Here is a 9,804-nt window from a genome sequence, read left to right as displayed (position 1 = left end):
TGATGAGAGTGACCAAGATTGTATGGTTCTGTTCAAACTTACAGGAAAATAACAGTATCTGCTCTAGCATTGTTTATTTCTCATTGTGTATTTTGTTTGCTTTCCTGTCATACTTTCCCTCATCTTTTTATTTTTTAACCTTTCAATTGAAGTATACATAAAGTGCATAATAAGCCTGATGAAATTTCATAAACACACTCAAGTAATGAGCAGCCAATTAGCAAAGGGACTGTTAGCCCCTCTTTAGTCACTACTCACCTCTTGCCCCCCAAATAATTAAAACAAATTTAACAACAGATTTAAAGTGCTGCCTATAAGTTGAATTATCGTAAAGAGATTCATACTCTGACTATATTTGCTATAAAGCAAATAACTTTTTAAATACAGGCACTCATTTGTTATCTGTTAACATCTGAATTTTGATACATATTTGCTTTTGAGCACATTTAAAAAGTATATTCTACAGCCAAACTGGTGTGTGTGTTAGTCTTTCAGTTGTGTCCAACTATGCTACTCCATGGATTGTAGCCTGCCAGGCTCCTCTATCCATGGGATTTCCCAGGCAAGAAAACTCGAGTGGGTTGCCATTTCCTTCTCCAGAGGGATGTTCCCAACCCAGGGAATGAATCAAGGTCTTCTGCATTGCAGGCAGACTCCTCATTGTCTGAGGCACAGAGTGGTGAGCTTTAATTATGTGAAAGCTTGAATTATCCATGACACTGTTTACCTTCACTAGTGAAAGTAACTAAATTATCTCTGAATATATATAATGCACTGTTCTTTATATTTCATGATAATATGGCTAATAGTGAGAGAAATGTGGTTGATGATTCATTGTGTGACCAATCATTATTTTAGTACTATGCATATGTGAACAGTATCCTTCAGTTTGTAACTATAATAGTAGTGTTGTAGCCACGCATTGCAGGAAACAAACTCACTCAGAAGGACGATGCAGATAGTGGAGTGGAGTTTATTACACTGTCAGGCCCAAGGCAGAGTCTCCTCTTAGCCAAGGACCCCTGACCAGTTTTTGTGAAAACCGTATATACCCTAAGTGTACGTGCACAAACCCACCTCCCCAAATTCCTTGACAATCAAAGTTAACCCATGATTCATATGCCTTAAGCCTAGGTAGTTAACAGTGGACAGTTATCAATAGGCCTGTGGTCATACCCCAATAAGCATAAAAGAATGAATAGAATAGAATAGAATTCTATTCGGTTACACAGATAATTAGGGTATTCTTTTAGGCGATGGAAAGCCCTGGGGCTCTTCCTTCCCGGGGCCTGGTTTTCCAGTTGGTATGTCGTTTCCATAGATACTGGGCATATAGCTCAAAGTCCACAGTCTGGCCCAAGATGGAGTCCTACTTTCAAGATAGAGCCTTTTCTGTTTCCTCCTTCGTAGAATCTGTTGGAATTTGTGGGTTTGTTTCTTCATCTTACGATGAGGCCGGTGTCTGCTCAAATTTGCCTTGCTTCAAATTTTTCTTTCTCTTTTTTTCTTAAAGTGTTTCTTTTCCCTCTCTTTTTTTCACTTACTTTAATTCCAGTCTTTGATCATGATGTCACTGAGGCCTTTAGGCATGTCCTCGGGTTGAATTCTTGTAGAATTGTCCAGCCCTCCCCCCAAACCAAATTTAATTATTCACAATGACAAATACAACTACCTTGGTGAATAGATTCCAGAAAACTGCAATTCTCAAATTTTATTGTGCATTAGATTCACCTGGGGTACTTGATAAAATTTTATAGCTCCTCTTTCAATTTGTATTACATTTTTTGTATCGTGTGGAGTTTCATCTACCATATAATCTAGTAAATCTTGGTGGAGGTCAGACATTTGTGTGGAACTAGACGGGCTTTTGTCCTGGCCCGTCCATTTCCCCATCTAACTCCATTTTCTTTCTTTCTTTCTTTTTTTTTTCCTAACTCCATTTTCTAAGCTCTCATGTTTCATCTTTGCCTCACAATCCCTATTCTTGTGGCTCACCCAAGCCTGCCCTCTTCTGGTAGTGTTCATTGCACCATTCCTTTTAGCTTTCTTTTCAGAATGAAAATAATAATTTCTTGTTCTCATTTTTCAGAACTCTAGATGACTGTCTAATTCTTAATAAGGTATTATTAGGTTCAGTTCAGTTGCTCAGCCGTGTCCGACTCTTTGCGACCCCATAGACTGCAGCACACCAGGCTTCCCTGTCCATCACCAATTCCTGGAGCTTGCTCACACTCAAGTCTATTGAGTCGGTGATGCCATCCAACCATCTCATCCTCTGTCATCCCCTTCTCCTTCTGCCTTTAGTTTCCCAGCATCAGGATCTTTTCCAATGAATCAATTCTTCACATTAAGTGGCCAAAGTATTGGAGGTTCAGCTTCAGTATCAGTCCTTCCAATGAATATTCAGAACAGATTTCCTTTAGGATAGACTGGTTGGATCCCTTTACAGTCCAAGGGACTCTGAAGAGTCTCCTCTAATACCACAGTTCAAAAGTCCAACTCTCACATCCATACATGACTACTGGAAAAACCATAGCTTTGACTATATGGACAAACATATAGTCAAAGGGTAAGTAAATGACAATTGAGACACTAGCTTTTTCCCACCAGTGAGTCTCATCACTGGCATCTGCCTACTTCCTGGTTTCTCCCAAATGTAAATTGAATATGTGATGCAAGTCTTTGTACTATCATGGAGAGACTTTAACATCCATGAAGATAAATCATACAGCACCACTTGGCTCAACTTCAGAGACTTACCCTGCACCTCAGTTGTCCACACTCATGGCCACATCCAGGGTCTTTTAAATCACTCATTACTGTTCCACTTCTAATATCTTAAATTTGTATTTGCAACTCTCTGGCTACTTTTTTTCCCATATAAGGGATTATATTTCTTCATTCTTACTACTCCTAATCTTTGGTTTCCTGTTTTCTCCCAATTTATCAGTCTCCTCCAGACTAATTTTCTTTCCTAACTGGCCTGGGCCCTACAATCCATTACTTCAACCACTATTTTTCCGTATTCTTGACTCACCACATTTTGATCTGATTACACCCCAAAACTTTATAGTCTCCTGCTTCAATAAAGTTCTCCATGCTATACCTCAATCTTTCCAAGAATTTCTGGCCAGCTTTATCTCCCATCCCTTCCTATTCTCTTAGAAATCTCTTTCCACCAATCACTACTCTTTTTTTTTTTCTTTTTCAATCACTATTCTTACTTTGAATCTTTGCCCCTTCCCTCTCTGATGGTTCTTTCTCCTCTGCACAATATTAGGTAATCACCTAATACAACTTTCTAACTCCCTAGTTAGCCAAGGTTTTCCAAATTTTACCTGACATTGCCTTAAATGGTTTAAGTACTTGGTGGTTTCTTTTTTTTCTTTTTTTTTTTGGATGAAAATTTTAATCTTTATTTTATTATTTTTTGGATAAATACATATTCAAATTATGAGCACATTGAATACAATTTTATCACATATACACATACATACATGTATATATGTGTGTATGTATCATTCTTTTTTTTTTTTTTTCATTTTTTAATATTAGATACTTTCTTTTTTTTTTTTTTTTTTTCAGATCTAAAAATATGGAACGCTTCACGAATTTGCGTGTCATCCTTGCGCAGGGGCCATGCTAATCTTCTCTGTATCGTTCCAATTTTAGTATATGTGCTGCCGAAGCGAGCACTACTTGGTGGTTTCAATGTACCAGGAAATCTAAGCAAGGTGGCCACTTGAAGCCATTTGAAGATCCTTATCAATTCTCTCTATTCATACAGCTATTTTTGTACATGACCAAATGGCTAAATGATTCAATAAAAATTCCTTGCATGCTGTGATCTCATTGTTGCTGATCCTCTCTGCCATTTTCCTATGTGGCCTAAAGGGACTGCTCTGGAAACCATATGTGATGACTAGAAGAGGGACAGGAAGAAGTCTAACTGCCATAGAGAATTCTGCGCACATCACCTTTCTGTGACTTCTACTGTAGTTTCATGGTATTTGGATTCTCGAGCCAATTTGCAACCCAAAGACACACCAGTTTTCTTGATTTTGTCTTCTATAGGTACACTAATAGCATGCTGGTGTTCACTGAATGTGTATGTAGCAGGATTTAGTGATGGCTTTGGCATCTGAGTAAATGAAAACCTTGGGCTTTCATGATGCAGTTGATAGATGACTTTGTTTTCCTCACCCTTATTTTTTTTCTTTGAAATTTATATTTATTTGTTTGTTTAAAATAATTAATATATCAGCATAGTTCAAAATGCAAATAATACATTTACTTATATAATAATACTTATTAATACTTGATAATAGTAATAATTATTACTTCAGTTCAGTTCATTCGCTCAGTCATGTCCGACTCTTTGTGACTCCATGGACTGCAGCATGCTAGGCTTCCCTGTCCATCACCAATTCCCGGAGTTTACTCAAACTCATTGTCATTGAATCGGTGATGGTGATGGTGACATGGTGATGCCATCCAACCATGTCATCCTCTGTCGTCCCCTTCTCCTCCTGCCTTCAATCTTTCCCAGCATCAGGGTCTTTTCAAACGAGTCAGTTCTTCACATCAGGTGGCCAAAGTATTGGAGTTTCAGCTTCAGCATCAGTCCTTCCAATGACTATTCAGAACGGATTTCCTCTAGGATGGACTGGCTGGATCTCCTTGCAGTCCAAGGGACTCTCAAGAGTCTTCTCCAACACCACAGTTCAAAAGCATCAATTCTCTGGTGCTCAGCTTTCTTTCTAGTCCAACTCTCAGATCCATACATGACTACTGGAAAAACCATAGCCATGACTAGATGGACCTTAGTTGGCAAAGTAACGTCTCTGCTTTTTAATATGCTGTCTAGGTTGGTCATATCATTTCTTCCAAGGAGCAAGCATCTTTTAATTTCATGGCTGCAGTCACCATCTGAAGTGATTTTGTAGCCCCCCCAAAATAAAGTCTGTCACTGTTTCCACTGTTTATCCATCTATTTGCCATGAAGTGATGGGATCAGATGCCATGATCTTCATTTTCTGAATGCTGAGTTTTAAGCCAACTTTTTCACTTTCCTCTTTCACTTGCATCAAGAGGCTCTTTAGTTCTTCTTTGTTTCTGCCATAGGGCTGGTGTTATCTGCATATCTGAAGTTATTGATATTTCTCCTGGCAATCTTGATTCCAGTTTGTGTTTCTTCCAGCCCAGAATTTCTCATGATGTACTCTGCATATAAGTTAAACAAACAGGGTGACAATATACAGCCTTGACATACTCCTTTACCGATTTGGAACCAGTCTGTTGTTCCATGTCCAGTTCTAACTGTTGTCTCTTGACCTGCATACAGATTTCTCAAGAGGCAGGTTAAGTGGTCTGGTATTTCCATCTTTTTAAGAATTTTCCACAGTTTGTTGTGATCCACACAGTCAAAGGTTTTGGCATAGTCAATAAAGCAGAAGTAGATGCTTTTGTGGAACTCTCTTACCTTTTTGATGATCCAACAGATGCTGGGAATTTGATCTCTGGTTCCTCTGCCTTTTCTAAATCCAGCTTGAACATCTGGAAGTTCACAGTTCATGTACTGTTGAAACCTGGCTTGGAGAATTTTGAGCATTACTTTGCAAGTGTGTGAGATGAATTATTATTTACATAATACTTAAATTTAGAACTCACATAACCATTCCTGTTCCCATCTACCCCACTCTTTCCACTCTCATAACTAACCATTTTATTAGTTTCTGATATGTCCTTTTAGTGTTTTTTAATGGCTCAGAGGGTAAAGAATCCACCTGTAATGCATAAGACCTGGGTTCGATCCCTGGGTTGGGAAGATCCCCTGGAGAAGGGAATGGCTACCCACTCCAGTATTCTGGCCTGGAGAATTCCATGGACAGAGGAGCCTGACAGGCTACAGTCCATGGGGTCACAAAGAATTGGACACAACTAAGTGATGTTTCCTTTCACTTTCACTCTCATACAGATACAAGCAAAAATAAATATATATTTTAATTTCTCCCCTAACTTATACAAAATGTACCTTATTACTTCATACTATTCTGCATCTTGCTTTCTCCACCTACGTGCGTCCTGAAGATATATCAGTGCTTACAGAGCTTTCCCATTCTTTCTTACAACTTCATATATAGTATAGCATTCTATTGTATACTATAGTTTTTAAAATTTAATCCCCTATTGTTAGACATGTAAGTTTTTTCCTGTCATTTGCTATTATAAACAATGAGAAAATGTACCTACATTATCCATAAAGTACAGAAGCGTCCTTATTGTGAATAGATTTGCATAAATAAAACTGTTAGCTCAAAGGTAAATCCATCAAATCTTTGTTCCACTTAGAGTTTTAACCCACCTATAGTGTGAGGAAGAGATTGAACTTTATCTTTTTCTGTAGTACAGCTACCTAGTTGTATCAACACCATTCATTCAAAAAATAAAGTCCATGCTTACTGCACTGATTTGATTTTGTACTAATTTTCTCTATGTGTTTGGTTCTATGCTGGACTTTCTTTTTTGTCCCAGTGGTCTGTCTACTCATATTGTAGTGACTCAGTGTGTACTTTTAAAATTTTGCAAGTTCAGCTCAGCATGGTTTTATTAAGGAGGGTGCAGGTACTGTAACAAAGAGACCCAAGACTGAACACAGGTAGTTTAACAAGATAGAAGTTGGTTTTTCTCTTATGTTAACAGGGTAGAGGTAAGTGGTCCAGGGCTGGTAAAGAAGCTCTGCCATGTCTGAGTCCAAGGTGGCTGCTTCATTTTTTGTTATCTCCTAGCCAGCAGGATGGGGGAAAGGGCCAAAAGAGAACATGAACTTTCCATTTTAGTGTCATATGTGGAATAGCTCACACTGATTTTTCAGAACTTGGTCACTTGGCCGCTTCAAGTGGCAAGGGAGATGAGGAAATGTAGTCTCTCGCTGGATAGCCATCTAGCTGGCTAAAATTTAGAAGTTCTATTAGTAAATAGGGGGAAATGGTTTCTTCTACAATGGTGACCTAATACTAAGGACTCTGACATTGAAGGTATTGAGGAACTGTAACCTGAAGAATGGCATAAATTCTTCCCTCCCAGGGACCAGTGCAAAAGTGTCTAGGGTTCCCATAGGCTTTACTTTCCTGCCCTCACAACACTGGTGCTTTTTTTCCCATCAGAATCATTTACTGTTTGCTAGGGCTGCTATCTCTCTCTCTCTCTCTCTGTTCTCATATGTGTGTAGGCTTTTTTCTTTTGCTTTGTTCTTTTCTTATTGCTTTATTCACATGTCCTTGGAGATAACAATTTTTTTCTGAGGCAACTCGTGGGACTTGTTAATGAATTAATTGGCAAAAAGTGGCCTCCCAGAAAACAAAAACAAGAACCTGTTTATACCTCTAAACTTTCTACATCTCTTTCCTTGTTATCCCACTTGAATGTGATAAACAATGGGTAGCTTAAGTGACCCAAATAAGTGACCCTTTTATATTTGTGGAAGGTGAAATTTACATATGACATGAGATCTGGGTTATAGAAACTGCTATGCTAAAGGATAGGGATAAAAACAAAAAGGAAAGATCCTAAAGCCTTAGAGACCATATTAACTAGACTGGGATACTTTAGAGAGTGAAAGGAGGCACTAAAGTAATTCAATATATATATGAAATATTTACCTATTTATCAACAAATTGGCTTTACTATATTCGTAGACTATAAAACAGTACTGTTAAAAACTAATTTCAAAAATAAAATTCTTTCTAAAAGTAAAAACATATGTCACTTCACATTAAAGCAACAAACACTTATTTGTATTGATTATTTGAACATTAAAAAGTAACACAAACAGAAGAATTTTTGGTATATATCCACATACTTTAATTGGTTTCTTAGCCACACCTGTCTCTTAACATCACACTGTCAGTGTTTCTCTGAAAATGTATTTTTCCATATGACTGTGATATTTTAATTTTTTTATAAAATTGTCTGCAACTTGTTTCACAGTTGCATTTTTCATAAAATTGCCTGCAGTTTGTCTCATAGTTGCAAATTTTTATAAATTTGAAATGGCAAACATCTTCAATTGACTCTTCTCATCACAATGTTTTTAACTGAGAAAACACCCTCCACAGAAGAAAAAACAATTCTACTAAATGGAAGACATTCTCAACACTAATATTTTTTTTCAATACTAATATTTTTATTAGAAATGGATATATACTTCAACTCAAATATATTCACAGGTTCTGTCTTTTTGCTTCCATTCAGAGTACCTTTCCTTGACTAATGTTTTTATAAGACAAAATCTTTCCAATAAGTTATCTCTACTTTTAATTACTTTGACTGTTTGACAAATTTAGATACTGAAAAATTTTAGAATGTCTCAATTTCATTCCATTCTGGAGCAGATATCCATTTACCTAATTAAAAATACAATCCTCCTTTTTATGCAAAATCTAAAAAGAAATGATACAAATGAACTTATAGACTCACAGACTTAAGAGTACAAACTTATGGTTATTGGGGGGAGGGTAGGGGGAAGGGATAGTTAGGGAATTTGAGGTCTATATGTACACATTCCTACAGAAAAAAGAATCCTCAGCAAAAGATTTTCCCTACAAGTTGAGATATCTATAAGAAGAGTTATATAGTTTCAAAATCAAATGTTGTACACCATGAAGGGTTGTCAGTGTCCAGTCTTCCTTGACTGATTGTCAGTCTCCATACCTTCCTGTCTACAAGGTGTATGTATTAGTTTTCTCTTGCTATGTAACAAATTTAACAGTTTAAAGCAACATCCATTTATTATCTCATAGTTTCTGTGAGTGAGGAGAATGGGCTCATCTTGGTTGGATAATCTGCTCAAAGTCTCATTAGCCTACCATCTAGGTGTTGCCCACGTGTTGGCCAGTCTCATCAGAGGTTCAGCTAGGAAAAGATCCACTTTTCTCAGAATGGTGGCAGACTTCATTTCCTTACAACTGTAGTACTGAGGTTCTTGTTTTCTTGTTAGCTATTTACCAAGAGCTGCTCTCAGCTCCTAGAGGCCACCTGTAGATCCTTGCTATGTGGCTGTTTCCATAGTCCCTTACACAACATGGCAGTTACTTCAAAGCCAGCAAAGGAATCCCTCTAGTGTATGTCTGAAAGAAGCACTCATATCTACCTTGTAATCTAATTATAGGAGTGACATCCCATCAACTTTGGCATATTCCATTGGTGAAAAACAAGTTGCAGGCCCTACTCACTCAAAGGGATAGGATTATACAGAGATGTGAATTCCAGAGGGTGAAGATCATGAGAGCCATCTTATAATTCCTCCCAAGGTTCCCTGGGAAACACTCTGAGTTTGAGATTTGTGGATAGATGGATTACTGGGGACTGCTTTTGGGAACAACAACTGTAAAGGAGTGAGGAGTAATGATCTATATGGGAAAAGAATCTAAAATAGAGTGGATGTGTATATATGTGTAACTGACTTACTTTACTGTACTACTGAAACTTACATAACATTATAAATCAACTATACGCCAGTAAAATTTTTTTTAATTTTTATATATAATAAAAGATTGGATAGAGAGGAAAAAGTTGCAATTTGAGGTTGCAATCTCACAGAGTGAGATAGTCTTTCAGAAGTGTTCTGAAATGAAGCAAAGGAACTAGGCCTTTGTGACCTTCACTTAGCAACCACTACATGTGGGCTGCCCCTGAGAAGGGGGCATAACCTTAGGCAAGGCAGGTTCAACACAGGACAATTTCTTTCTTTCTTTTTTAGCAGCAAAGAGCTCAGGTTTTTATTGAATGTGTTACTAAAGAAGT

General features: G+C 37.5%; 1 non-coding gene across 1 annotated transcript; it reads right to left on the bottom strand.

Moving 5' to 3' along the window:
- Window positions 1–3,589: 3,589 nt before the first annotated feature.
- Window positions 3,590–3,696, bottom strand: LOC122690932. The gene has a single exon (XR_006340186.1). It is a non-coding gene; the product is annotated as a U6 spliceosomal RNA (small nuclear RNA).
- Window positions 3,697–9,804: the final 6,108 nt, after the last annotated feature.

This window comes from Cervus elaphus, chromosome X (assembly GCF_910594005.1).
Source record: "Cervus elaphus chromosome X, mCerEla1.1, whole genome shotgun sequence".
NCBI classification, from domain to species: domain Eukaryota; kingdom Metazoa; phylum Chordata; class Mammalia; order Artiodactyla; family Cervidae; genus Cervus; species Cervus elaphus.
The sequence above is the reverse complement of the archived record's forward strand: the minus strand, read 5'-3'. Positions and strand labels throughout refer to the sequence as shown.